General features: G+C 37.9%; 1 non-coding gene across 1 annotated transcript; it reads right to left on the bottom strand.

The window, feature by feature from the left end:
* Positions 1–7248: 7248 nt before the first annotated feature.
* LOC107787235 (uncharacterized) lies at positions 7249–9625 on the bottom strand. The gene is made up of 3 exons (XR_012696667.1): positions 9447–9625; positions 9258–9365; positions 7249–7514 (listed from the first exon to the last, which is right to left on the bottom strand). It is a non-coding gene; the product is annotated as an uncharacterized LOC107787235 (transcript).
* Between the last annotated feature and the right edge of the window lie 4805 nt (positions 9626–14430).

The following is a 14430-nucleotide window of genomic DNA, read 5'->3' as shown; positions in this document are numbered from 1 at the left end:
GAACAAATAGAGATTAAATTGGGCAAACTATATTAACACAATAAGAAGTTCATCCTTCTACTGGTTCCATCAAAACCCTAGACTAAATAATTAGCTACTCATAATCGTGTTCATAATAACAACAACAAAATTCATCATGAATGATAAATACAAAAGGAAGAAAGGTAGAACTCGATATCGAATTATCCTCTTTGCCTCTTCTTGCCTTCAACAAAGATATAAAAACCTTGATAATGTCTTTTTGGGCGAGGTCGACCTCTTATAGGTTAAGTGGAATTACCCCCAAACTTCCAAGTTTACCCTTGAATTTCTGCGCTCCGGATTGACTAGCGCGGCCGCGCTCGAACCGTGCTAGTGGCCGCGCATATTGCATAATATATTGTCCCGTGTTCCTGCTCTAGCGCTAGAGAGATTCAGCATTTTTTCACTTCTTTTCTTTCTTCTTTCACATGTACTCAGCTCCGAGGGGCTTCCTTTGCTTTAATTTAGCTCCAAACACTGTCCTAAGTCCTCATAAGCACAATTTGCTCCTGCAAAACATGAAATTCATAATTAGAGCCATTTTATCGTCATTTAACCTTCCTAGAACGGTGAAGCATAGTCACGTTGGGGCATAAATAGTCGCCAGACTACATGAATCTAGCCTATTATCAGAGAGCTTGAGGAGGCAAAGGAATAGGAAGCTTAAATAGAATTCATGAGTCGGAGTTCTACAGGATCATATTTGAGTTGTATTTGGACTGTGGTATCCAATTCAATTATGTTATTAAAAGTAAGATTCCTATGGAGTTTTGATGGTTATCACATGTACGGATTGCTAATCTAATGCCAAAGTCCAAGTATGAATAATATTGTCTATTGAGATTGAAAATGTAATACTCGTAATCCGGTAACGGGCTTCTTCGCAGAGAGGTGCAACTACCCAAATGCGGAAATTACTCAATCAATCGTCCAAGATTAATGTTTTACCGGTACTTCAAGACTTGTCATTACATTGATCAAATTTACATCTTGACAAGACATGAAGGTGGGGATATTTGTAGACATGTAAATTTTATGGAATTATAATCCATATTAAATTTTGATAAATTCCTAAATTAAGGAAATATCAAGCTCAAACCAAGGTTCAATTATTTAAGTCTAAGATTGGGATTTAAATTAAAACCCAAATTCATTGGGCTAGTCCGTTGAACGAGCCCGCTTCATTAGGCCCAATATGTTATTTTCCTAGAGTCCCAGTTTGGTTCCACATATCAAATGACGTGGCACGACAAGTCAAACGGAAAAGCCAATAGGATCATGCCACATGTCAAACTGACAAGACATGCCAAGTCAAATTAAAAGGCCAATGTGCACCACATGTGCAGTGACATGTTCTGGCCAATCAAATATGGTCTTGTCACTCTTCAATCTGATTGGTCGGAAAGAGTTTGTTCTTATCATAACTCTTCCCTCCTACAACTATAAATATGGGTCTTCATAACCTAGAAAAGACACCAGAAGTTATAACAAGAAGCAAGAGAGAGCTCGCAGATCAAATGCTGCAAAATTTCTCTACAAGTTTCAAGCTCCAAGCAATCAAATTCAAGCTCAAGAACGAAGAACAAATCAAGTTCAAGCTCAAGAACGAAGAACAAATCAAGGTCAAGTTCAAGCAATCAAGCTCAAGCTCAAAAAAAGATCATCTTTCGTGGCAACAAACATAGATTCAAGATCAAGCTCAAAGGCCCTTGAATTTATTTACTATTGAAAAGAAGAATCAGAGGATTCATAGAGATTGGAACACTCAAATATTTGAAATAAAATACTACAATTGTTGCAATATTTTTCGGTTTTGATTTTATTTTCTCGACACAAAATTTATTGTCTACAATGACCTCCGCAGATTATTAAATACTCCTAGTTTTACCCCGAAAGAACGGTTTATAACATCTTTGATTCGTTTAGCCTCCAAATCTCACGATACTTTTGTAACACTTGTGTTAACTCATCACTATCTTGGTAAAGGTCCTTAAACTCCCTGTCTTATATTGATTCACTTAAGACGTATTCCAACATGAAAGTATGGGGTGTAACATCCTTCTCTTAGAAATAATCGTCCTCAAATGTTAATTCTTAAGGCTCGCAAAAACTTCGCGAGTCTCTTTTGTACACTGGATTAAAACCAACCTGCACGTAGCCATAAAACATACTATACATACCACACAAGGCCAATGTCTTTAAATAGAAACACTTGGCCTCACACGACCTTCAATCATAAGTACTGCAAGTCAAAAATAAGAGCTCACCTCACGACTCACTGGTTTGAACCGGGTTGTGCTGTAATATCCCATATCGAGCCATATCTTCAGTTGAAATAGGAACAGGTATTTCGATTTCATCTCATGTACGGCTTCCCACGTCATTTCTTAAGGCTCGCAAAAATTTCGCGAGTCTCTTTTGTACATTAGATTAAAACCATCCTGCACGTAGCCATAAAACATACTATACATACCACACAAGGCCAATGTCTTTAAATAGAAACACTTGGCCTCACACGACCTTCAATCATAAGTACTGCAAGTCAAAAATAAGAGCTCACCTCACGACTCACTGGTTTGAACCGGGTTGTGCTGTAATATCCCATATCGAGCCATATCTTCAGTTGAAATAGGAACAGGTATTTCGATTTCATCTCATGTACGGCTTCCCACGTCATTTTTTCGACATTTTTATTTCTCCATAACACTTTCACGGATGCTACCTTTTTGGTCCTTAACTTACAAATATGTCGATCTAAAATAGCCATTAGAATCTCCTCGTAGGATAGATTCTCTATTATTTGAATGTCATCTACTGGGACAACCCGAGAAGAGTCTCCAATGCACTTTCGTAGTATGGATAATGAACTGACGCTAAATCTGGAGGCAATTCATGCTCATAAGTTACTTTGCATATTCGTCGAATGACTATGTAAGGCCCTATATATCTCGAACTAAGCTTTCCCTTTTTACCGGATCTCACGACGCCTTCCGCAGGCAACATATTTAGGAATACCCAGTCATCTATTACTTTCCATACATTCTTACTTTAGGAATTCTTATTCTATGACCTTGGTCATCGTATAATTCTTATTCTAATGCCCTTAGAACCTAATACAATCCTCACTTTGTCTCTCATAGTTCTCACTTTACTTTTCTAGTTTTCATCCATAATATACAATAAAAGTAACCTCATAATAGTCCAGCAAATTGCAGTAACTTAGAACTCATTTCGAGCCATTTCTTTACAAATTCGTATTGTCACAAAATAGCTAAGTCTCCAATAAGCTCAAACACACGAAGGAGAGAAGATTCCTTACCTTATTCAGCAAGAAGAAACCCTGGAAAAAGTCTTTTTTAGCTTGAGAATGCTCACAACTTAGTAACAACATCAAATAAGTGATCTTCACCATCTCTACAACACTTTTAATCAAGTGTAGGTGGTCTAATCTTGGAGGAGAAGTGCTACCTTAGGCTATTTGGTATAGAAACGTTTAAGATCTTAGGAGAGAAGAAAAAAACACATGAAAATCATCTCACATGATGGGGGGAATGAAACTTGAAGCCTTTTCCACTTAGAACTCTAGTAGAAAGAAGGGTAGTTGTTTGGCTTGGGAGAGAAATAGAGAATATTGTTGATCTTTATTTTGGATAAAGATGGGTGAAAATGGTCATGTATTGGCTTTACTAATCCCATGATGGTCGAACAAACTACTGCTCCAATGGCCCTCTCTTTAGCCTTTAATTTGGGCCACAAACAACCCTTTAATTTGGGTCTCATTTTAGCAAGTAGGTGACACACCTACTTGTTTCATTAGGGTGTGTCACATGATGCCCTAATTAAGTAAGTTGGTGAAGCAAGCATGTCGGGTAAGCAAGCAACTCGTTTTTACCGGAAAATGGTCTGAGTCCCCACCCACCGTCCTCACCCGGGTCTTTACTCCATCATAAATGTCCTTATTCAACCTAATGTAGGCAACAGGTACACCTCTAGCCTCCAAACATCTCCACAAAATCTCCCTTGGAACTTTATTGTACGTCTTTTCTAAGTCAATGAACACCATATGCAAGTCCTTCTTTCTCTCCCTATACTCCTCCATCAATCTCCTAATAAGATGGATAGCTTCTGTTGTCGAACGCCCCGACATAAACCCAAACTGGTTCTCGGAAATAGACACACTCTTCCTCACCCTTAGCTTTACAACTCTCTTCTAAACTTTCATGGTATGTCTAAGCAGCTTGATACCCCGATAGTTATTGCAATTTTGAATATATATATATTTGCTTTCTTTTTTTAAAATTTTCAAAATTTTATTCAACGTCAATTGGAAAAAACGAATGCATCTCGACTCCTTCTTTCTCGGTTATTTGCAATGGCTCGCCCTTCGGGTACTTAAAAAGCAGCCATGGCCTAAGACAAGGGGATAAAGGATCTCCCTTTCTCTTCAGCATAGTTATGGAAGGGCAACCAATTCTTTTCGATCCCCAAAGCATTGAAAAAGATAAGGGGGAACTTACCTAGTGAGAAGTCTTACCATGGGAGTTTATACCTCTATTGGCAATCCCTCTTAAGCAGTGGTGTCCGGTCACCAAGAAATTCTATTGATTCCGTTCAGCGAAAGGGAAGTTGTCCTTCTATCACGAGTTTTATACCCCCCCCCCCGGGGATCATCCAGGTCAATCTGCATGAGTTTTGCTGTTCATACATGAGCCATAGAAGCAAGCTGCCTGCCTAAAATAAGGCTTTGTGAATAAGCAGTTCCATAAGCTCCAGTTACAATTCGCTGACCGAGTAGCTACAACTTCAAGAGGGGAATTCGCGTAAAAGTGGGCTTTTGTTTTTGAGGCGAGGGTTGGAACCCTACTGCGAGAGGGACGCCTCGCGAGCCGGGCTTTTAGAGATGAGGCCTTTTGGCGAAGCCAAGTCAATTTCGGGCCACCAAACCCTGCAACTGATGAGAAGGCCCTATGGAGTAAAGGGAAGCGTGTACGTTGTCACACTCCCTGCCTTCCAAAGGTGCCTAGAGGACGGGCCAGACGCAGCAGAGCGACGACCGAGCAAATCTTCTAGAGAGCGTACCCTTAGTTTCGACTCTTTCTCTATTCAAAAAATATAAAAAAGAAAAAGAAGCCAATTTTCTTTCTATGGACCCCTTCCACCAGATTACTTTACTGACTGTAATTCATTCAAAAAGAGAAGATACAGACTTTAGAGCGTCAAGTCATACACAAATCGGATCATGACAGGACTCGAGGAAGAAGCCCCGGCTAACTCCGTGCCAGCAGCCGCCTCGTTCCCTTTTACCTATGCCATGATGCTCATGGGCAGCTTATCTCTAATTGGATTTCCTTATCTTTCTTCTTCAAATTACGAGTAGAGATTTGGGGAGAGTGGATAGGACAGGGTGGTGGATGACGTAAAGGAAGGGAAGGCCCATCCCGTGCTTTCGAGCGATTCTTCCCGCAAAAGGCAGATCTTTTTCTTTCCGTCCCAAATAGAACAATAGAATAGGGACTTAGATGTGACCAAGGTGCTTGCAAGCCCAAGCCTTTCCCCTCCCCCTCCCTCCATAAGACCCTCTTTCTCTTTCCCGAAGTACACAAAATACCGGCTGGTACAAAGCAGGTCAGGAAGCTTGACATGACAGACTTTGCTTTACTATTACTTTATTTTCTTGATTTTAATCTTTTACTTATTTTAATTATTTTCTCTTTTTACCCATCTAATCTTATTCCTTGATTTTCAAATTTTTCTAAGATGGTATCAATAGATATAATATTAATCTAGTTATATGAAGATTAAAGGCTTGCATTAAAGACTATGGCACCAGCAATCATCACATCATAGACCCACCTCTGCGTTCACATCTAGGTTGTTTCTGCGGAATTAATATTGCTAATGTGTCCACCATTACAGGTAGATCTTGAAGTAGAAAAAACTCGACCGACAACGCATAGATTGGCGTTTGGAAGGAAAAAGCGTGAAAAGGTTCTCCACCTAAATTTTTTTTTCCGATTGTGTTTGTTTGATAGCATTTTTGGAGTAATTCTCCAATTTTTGGAAACAGCGTTTAGGAGTAATAATATCAACAACTTTAACGGGAAAAACTGAAATCTTGAAGAAAAAAAAATGGCACCCTCTCTAATCCAATTTACATGATGCATTTTTCGTTTTAGTCCTTCCCAAAAATAATGATGTCTTTGTATATGTTTTTTTTAAAAAATATACCCTTGAACTTCTCATTCTACCCTTAATGAGATATAATATAGCCACAAAAATATTCCTAACTTGTTCTACACCACAATCCACAGGTTTCAAAAATTGTTCTTTATTTTTAAAACTTGATATCCAATTAAAGTGCATCACATAAAATAGTTCGGAACAAGTGTCTTTAACTTTTATTTATTCTTATTTTACCAAAAACTATCAAACAGATACTATTGCTACAGTTTTTTCACGGACAAGCTCTAAACCAGACCTCTGACCATTCCTTACAAGGAACATCATACCACGACTTGCACAACTGAGCTGGGTCATGAACAAAATATATGCGACACCGTTAGTTAGCTGAGAATTCCATTTCAATTGATTGCACTTATTGAGAACATACTTAATTCTGGACATTTAGAACAAATGCCTAAAGAATTAACAGATCAAGCAAGGCAACCTCCATCCGGGCATCATCAGCGATATAATTCTGACCACCTTTAAAGAGACTAAATTAAGGAGACTGTCAGTTTACCCCAATAGAATATATAATTAGTTCATCTCCCTTTTCAAATACTCCATAATAATCTATCTGTCAGAAAAAAGATTTATTTTAAGTTCCAGATGACTTACCAACCCACATTCTCATTAGGAAGTAGACCTACCACAGTCATTGCAGCAGTGTTATGTATAACTTTATTCTTTTGCATTTATCTAAGGAAAATCTAGATAAGCTTGTCAGCTATAATACTAGGTGACAAAGTCAGATAACCACCAAGAATCATTCTCAGTTCTCCAATCATAATCATTTCACCTTTGATTCAACTTACTCAACCACATAAAAACACAGAGAAATCACCATCCTCCAGAACTGGTTCCAGGGTGAAGACCGGACTTCCGTATTTATTACCAATGACTGTAAATTTTGTCAATTCACCACAACTGATGTAGATATTATACAACTCTTGCTCAAAGAAAATCTCATTGAATGAATGAAATAGACAGATGAGAATGATGGTTGTCCAATCTAGATGAGTATTTATTGAAACATATCCTTCTAACAAATTAAAAAACTTTTTATACACATCAAAATAATCTTTTGATACAATTTTGATGTCATTATTCTTATTTTGCATAAACAAATGCGGTCATGGTACAGCAGATACACTCCAAAATCAGCAGTTATTCCTTTATCACCGTTGATAATTACTGGCTAGCAAATTCCGAAACTATCCAACAGATGACTTGGTAATAACCTGCCAGTCCTATGGTGGAAACATGACTACCTAACACAGTACAAACCATCAAGTTACATTGTGAGTTTTTCACCTTTAATAATCTTCTTGGCAGTAATTTAACACATTCAACAACTATTGAACATATAACTCAGCAAAAGCATACACTTGCACATGGTGTAAATCTACCAACTAATCGAATTCCTACATACTAGCACCACAATGTTATGGCTTTTATGGGATATCCATTGATAAAAAAAAAAGTCCAGCAATTTCAATTTAAGAGACCGAATATCATTTGACAAGACTAGCCCAAGAGAATAAAATGGGAATGCTAATTGCATCATTCATAACAGAGATTGCTATTTGCTAAAATCCTGAATACTTCTATCTGGATCTATCATTGATAACTCCAGAAGTGTAATGGACAGTTGTAGAGAAAAACCAGTTCCAAGCATTGAAATACGAGAGAAGATTCCAATTATGATACCAGTATAAACAAAAGATGAACAAAAAATTGGTCTTATGATGGCAACAATAACAAAGCAACAAAATTTCAAATTAAGTGCAAATGTTCCCATTCAATTCTTAAACAGGTCTATAGCTCTACTAGCAGTAATTTATGAAATATATAGAGTTTATATTCACAAAAAAAGAGTGTGTGTGTGTGTGTGTGTGTGTGTGTGTGTATATATATATATATATATATATAACTTCAGTGATGTGCCAAGGGCAATAGATAGCGAAGCTTAACATACAAGAGCTATCTCAACATAAGCTTCAAGTTTTAATCCCAGCATACTAAGATAGGAGGAGGTGGATACTAGTGAGAGTCATCATAATGAGAAAGAAGATGATGCTATAGATGAATATGCTTATGTTACTGATAAAAATCTGATGGTTACCAGATTGATACATTGCATAATTTGCTCACCATATTGGTGAAACATTGCTTAACATCTTTTATGGATGAATTTTCTTTGACTGATCAGAAAAATAGATGACTTATCTTTGATACTTGATATGCATGTGTGTGTGTAAAAAAAAAGTTCTTACTTACTTGGCACTAAAAACACGAGCATTCCCCACATAATTTCAAATAACTGTCGTGTTTCTTCACTAGCTTTCTGAATTAGGTTCTAACAGGCCTTGTAGCTTTTTGCATTTGACAACACTACTAGAAAGAACCAAGCAAGAGTACAAAGAAGAAATTAGAGCCATGTAGAGTTTAGATGGGCTATTGAGAGGGTCATCAACTGTATCTATAAGTTCTTATTAGGCATTCCCTGTCCTTAAAGGATACAAATTATATTGGAGGTTCCTGAAAATGCATCTCTTTACTGGACCATCAATAGGTAAATTATGTTATTTCAATCATATTGATACTTCAAAAGGAAAACTCAAAATTTCACTCATAAGAATGCAGCAAAAGTCACAACCCTAACATATCAAGACAGGAAATTTATCGAATATTCCATCAGAAAAGGGCTCCGATATGCACCCAAGGTTGTAGCCTAGTGGATAATGAAGAACCATGAAGTCTCATGTTCAAATTGGAGAAAGAATAACTAGGTTATTTCTTTCCATCTTTCTAATCCGTTGGGTTACCTTGTGCTGGTGGGAGGTAATACTACACACTTGAACTAGTCAATGTACCTGCCAGCTGGCCCGGACACTACCATATTATTAATAAATAAATAAAAAAGCTTCGCTATTTTACTCTTGTCAAACAAAATTTCGTCAAGTTCATAATCCGATCAAAGAAAGAGAAGAAAATATCCAAGTCAATCTTACAAGTAGTTAATTTGATGAGTGATTATCCTGTTGATTGGTGCCTTCATCGTTTAAGTTTCCAAATTTGTGCTTGAAAGAATCTTGCCTCTGCAACCACATCATGTGCCCCTGCCCGAAAATTGCACAATTATCGCCATTAGGATGTGTGGAATAACAGTATCCAAGCATTTTACTTAAAAATGAAATTACCTGCAGAGCAGCAGCCCAGACAACGAGGAAAGAGGCGACCCAGAATTTTTTGTCCTTGAGGAATTGCTTTGCTACCAACTTCCTGCTCTCCATTGACTAATCACTCCCACAAAACCCTTTAACTAAACCCTTGTAAAAAATTTGCAGATACTGAATTGGATTCTACCTATATCGGCATCGGGTTGTATTTTGTAAAGGCCGAGTTACACATATACACGGATTATGCATATAATATATATTATGTAGCTATTATTTTTAGGAGCAGCTATAAAAGTGTAATTTTCACTTTTATAAAATACAATTTAATTATATATATATATATATATATATATATATATATATATGACCAATAAGTGTTTCAATTGGTACCCTTTGCATTATCTATGTGTACATTACTACTATATATAATTAGTAGTTCCTACGTTTCAATTTATATAAATTTGTTTGACTGGGTACGGAGTTTGAAAAAAATAAAGATTTTTAAAATTTGTGATTCTAAACAAATCATAAAGAGGTCTAAAATATTTGTGTGGTTATAAAAAGTTTTCATTAAGGGTAAAATTTAAAATTTAAACTAAATTGTTTCCAAATTAAAAAAGTAATCATTCTTTTTTGAAATGTACGGAAAAGAAAATATGTTCACGTAAATTCTCGAATGGAGGGACTACTGTAAAGGGACGAACACGACCGTTTCAATTTTTACCCTTTGCATTATCTATATGTACATTATTAAATTGGTAAAAACTTGCTACTATCGCGAGGTTATTGGCCGCTGAGATGGGTATTCCTGGAGCATGTCTATGAGTTATTATATTCGACGGTTTTACTTATTTTATCAAATTTGGGATTGAGAGCTTGGATTTGGGCGGTTTTTAGGTGATTTTCACCACTTGGATTAAGGTACATTTTCTTGACTTGATTTTGATTATTATTTATGCTTCCATCTTTGATTTTGGCATTTGTGTATGCGGTCAAAATCGAGGAGCACAATTTTAAAATCTTAAATCGGGCTATAGGCTCGAGTCCGGGAGACTCGAAGTGGGTGTCGCATCCGGCTAAGGGACACCTACCTCGAGGAAGCTATGCCTGGCACGGACCGCATCGAGGGCAGCATAATCTCGAATTCAATCAAGAAAGAGCGCGAATTTCTTAGGAACACGTGGATTAGGGCATTAATTAAAGGATAAGGTTTGTACGAAATGGTACAGATCCGTACTAGGCCGTTATACACTTGTACCAATAGAATTCTTTACTTTTATGAGGAATGTACTATATTGAGGTTTTTTCCTCCTATATAAAGGGGACCCCAATCATTTTGTAAGGCATTATATCAAACACCGCAATAAAGCATTCCATTCTTATCTTGTTTAATGTGCTCAACAATTATTCTTTAGCTTTATTGCCTTTATTTTATTGTTCATACTTTATTGGTCTTAGCTGACTTCGAGGTCCCTGAATAGACGAGCTCGAGGCCCCCCTACTATCTCAACAACATTGATTTGGTTCATTATTCCTTCTTATTTAAGCTTAATATTACTTGTATAATCACTAGTATTAGAATATATCACGTATCTTTAAAATCACAAAATATCTTTAATTGTTATACAGTTTGGCGCCCACTGTGGGGCTAAAGATAATAGTGATTATATTAGTGCTAGCTCCCTGATAACACACGTTATTCTTCACACTTTTTCTTGTCAAAGATTCTTTGATTTCAGGCTTAATCATGTCTAACACACAGAATGCACCATTCACGAGGACGAAGGTCTAGGGGAAAATAGTGGCATAGGGGTCGGTCTTCCACCCATAAACCATGGGGGAGTGCCTAACGTGGAGATGGTTGATATTAGCTCACATAACGCTCTAAACACGGACGCAGGCGCAGACCCCGTAAGGAATGCACACACGGAAGCCCAGGCCGGAGGCCATGAAACACGAGGACTGGAAGAAGGAGGAGTCAGCCTTCGAGTGATATTCGAAATGTTGTAAGCTCAGCAAGTCGCCATCGGTCAACTCCAAAGCTAGAACAGAACTCCTAACACCGCCGAACCAGTAAACACACAGTATGAACCAGTGCTTGAAAGGCCCGATGAAAGCGGCTCGGTGACTGACACCACAATCATGAAAATGCTCGAGGAACTAACTAAAAGAATCGAGTCAGGAGAAAAGAGGATAGAAGACAACGATAAAAAGGTGGAAACTTACAACTCCCGGGTGGACCAAATACCGGGAGAACATCCAATTTTGAAGGGTCTAGATGCCAAAAAATTCAAACAAAAACTTTTCCCCCCAAGTGCGGCTCCGATGCCCATTCCCAAGAAGTTTTGCATGCCCGATATACCAAAGTACAATGAAACAACTGACCCTAATGAACATATTACATCATACACTTGTGGAATCAAAGGAAATGACTTGAATGATGATGAAATCGAGTCAGTATTGTTAAAAAAGTTTGGGGAAACATTATCAAAAAGAGCTATGATTTGGTATGACAACTTAGCCCCTAACTCCATTGACTCATTTGCGATGTTGGAGGATGCATTCGTAAAATCACATGCCGGGGCCATAAAGGTGGCTACGAGAAAATCGGACGTCTTCAAAATAAAACAAAGAGATGACGAGATGCTAAGGGAGTTCTTGTCCTTGTTTCAGATGGAATGGATAGAATTACCCCCGGTCTCCGATGACTGGGCAGTCCAGGCCTTTATGCTAGGTTTGAATGAAAGAAGCTCGATAGCATCTCGATAGCTAAAACAGAACTTGATCGAGTACCCAGCTGTGATATTGTCACGACCCGGATTTACCACCCTCGGGAGTCGTGATGGTGCCTACTAGTGAAAGCTAGGCAAGCCGATTATTTCAATTATCTAATCCTTTTCATTTTTAATTCCTTAACAATTGTGAGTTAACATTTATAAATAGCGGAAATAATAAATAAGCGGAAGAATGAAACATAACGATTTAAAATAATACCGATACAATTCCATAAACAAAAGCTACCCAGAACTGGTGTCACAATTTCACAGACTGTCTAGGAGTACTACAAATAGGGGTCTGAAAGATAAATATAGAGCTGTTTCTAAAATACATAAAAGAAACAATATGGAAAGATAGAAGGAGACGCCAAGGCCTATAGATGCCTGCAGGACTACCTCGGATCGCCTGATGGACTGAAGACAACAACCTCACTATGGTCCAAAAGCTGCAGCACCGGGGTTTGCATACAGTGCAGAGTGTAGTATCAGCACAACCGACCTCATGTGTTGGTAAGTGCCTAGCCTAACCTCGACGAAATAGTGACGAGGCTAGGACAAGACTACCAAATAAACATGTGCAATTAAATCATATACATCGGAAAAATAAAGGCAAAAATTTACAGTTAAGGATAGGAGGGGGAAACATGCTGCAAGGAACAACAAGTAACAACAGAAAACCAATAGATAAATGTAAAGAACACCATATTTCAATTATTAGCAAGAATCGGAAAGCAAAGACAAGTGCACGGTATCACCCTTCGTGCTTTTACCTCACATAATCATGGCACAGAATTATCCTTCGTGTATTATCACTCATATCATGGCACGTTATTGTACATCGTGGGACACGGCATCACCATTCGTGCTTTTACCTCACAATATTGGCACGACATCACCTTTCGTGCATTAACACTCTCAAAATCATGGACGACATCACCCTTCGTGCTTTACACTCTTCCTCACCCAACCAACAATCACAAAGCAATTTGGGCAAGAGAATTAATAATATCACACTAAAATTCTGGCAAGGGAACAATAGCATAACAACAATATCCCGGCAAGGGAAACAATATCATGAATAATAACATCCCAAAAAGGGAGACAATATCATAAACCTCTTCTCTTTTCCACATTTACTTTACAACCAATTCTCAACTTGAGCCAACGCTCTACAATGTTCAATTACCAATAATACTTCCACAAGCCTTGTTCAACAATAGAAATCATCATATAAAGCATGAACAATACGAAACAGAGTCACATTAATCATAATATAAGACTCACGGGCATGCTTGATACCAACGTATAGATACTGTCACCATGCCTATACGTTGTACTTAACAATTAACACATAGCAAATAAGACACAACTCCTAATCCGTCAAGCTAAGGTTAGACCAAACACTTACCTCAATGCCACGGACACAATTCAAGCCTCAACTATCGCTTTACCTCTTGTTTCCACCACCAATTCGCTTGTATCTAGCCACAATTTACTTAACAATATCAATAAATGCTAAATGAATCAATTCTAATGCATGAAAAATAGGTTTTCCAATGATTTCCCCAAAAAGTCAAAAATTGACCCCGGATTCACATGATCAAAACCCGAGGTTCGAACCAAACCCCGATTACCCATTCACCCACGAACCCAAATATGTAATTTGTTTTGAAATCGGACCTCAAATCAAGGTCCAAATCCCCAAAATTTGAAAATCCTAAGTTCTACCCAAAACACCCAATTTCCCCCATGAAAACCCTTGATTTTGGATTGAAATCATGTGAAAAGATGTTATAGATTAAAGAAAATGAGTTAGAAATGACATACAATTGATTTGGAGAAGAACTTTTCTTTAGAAAATTGCCCAGGAGAGTTTAGGTTTTGAGAAAGTTGTAAAAAATGGTTGAAATCCCGTCTGAAATTCATTTAACTGGTCTCTGATGTCGCAATTGCGACCAGGGTTCGCAATTGCGAACCTTAAGGACCTTGCTACTTCGCATCTGCGAGGTATATGTCGCATTTGCGACTCCTACTTCCTTCGCATTTGCGAAAGAATTGTCGCATTTGCGTCTTCTAGGCATGTGCTGAAGACTTCGCATTTGCGAGACAAGGCTGGCCCTGGGTTCTTCGCATTTGTGACAAAAGTCTCGCATTTGTGACCCCTTCTTGCATCGCAATTGCGGTGCCTGATCTCACATTTGCGAGATCAGAGGCCTGCTACATATCTG

This window comes from Nicotiana tabacum, chromosome 11 (assembly GCF_000715075.1).
Source record: "Nicotiana tabacum cultivar K326 chromosome 11, ASM71507v2, whole genome shotgun sequence".
Taxonomy (NCBI): domain Eukaryota; kingdom Viridiplantae; phylum Streptophyta; class Magnoliopsida; order Solanales; family Solanaceae; genus Nicotiana; species Nicotiana tabacum.
Note: the sequence above shows the minus strand (reverse complement) of the source record. Positions and strands in the feature narration are given on the sequence as shown.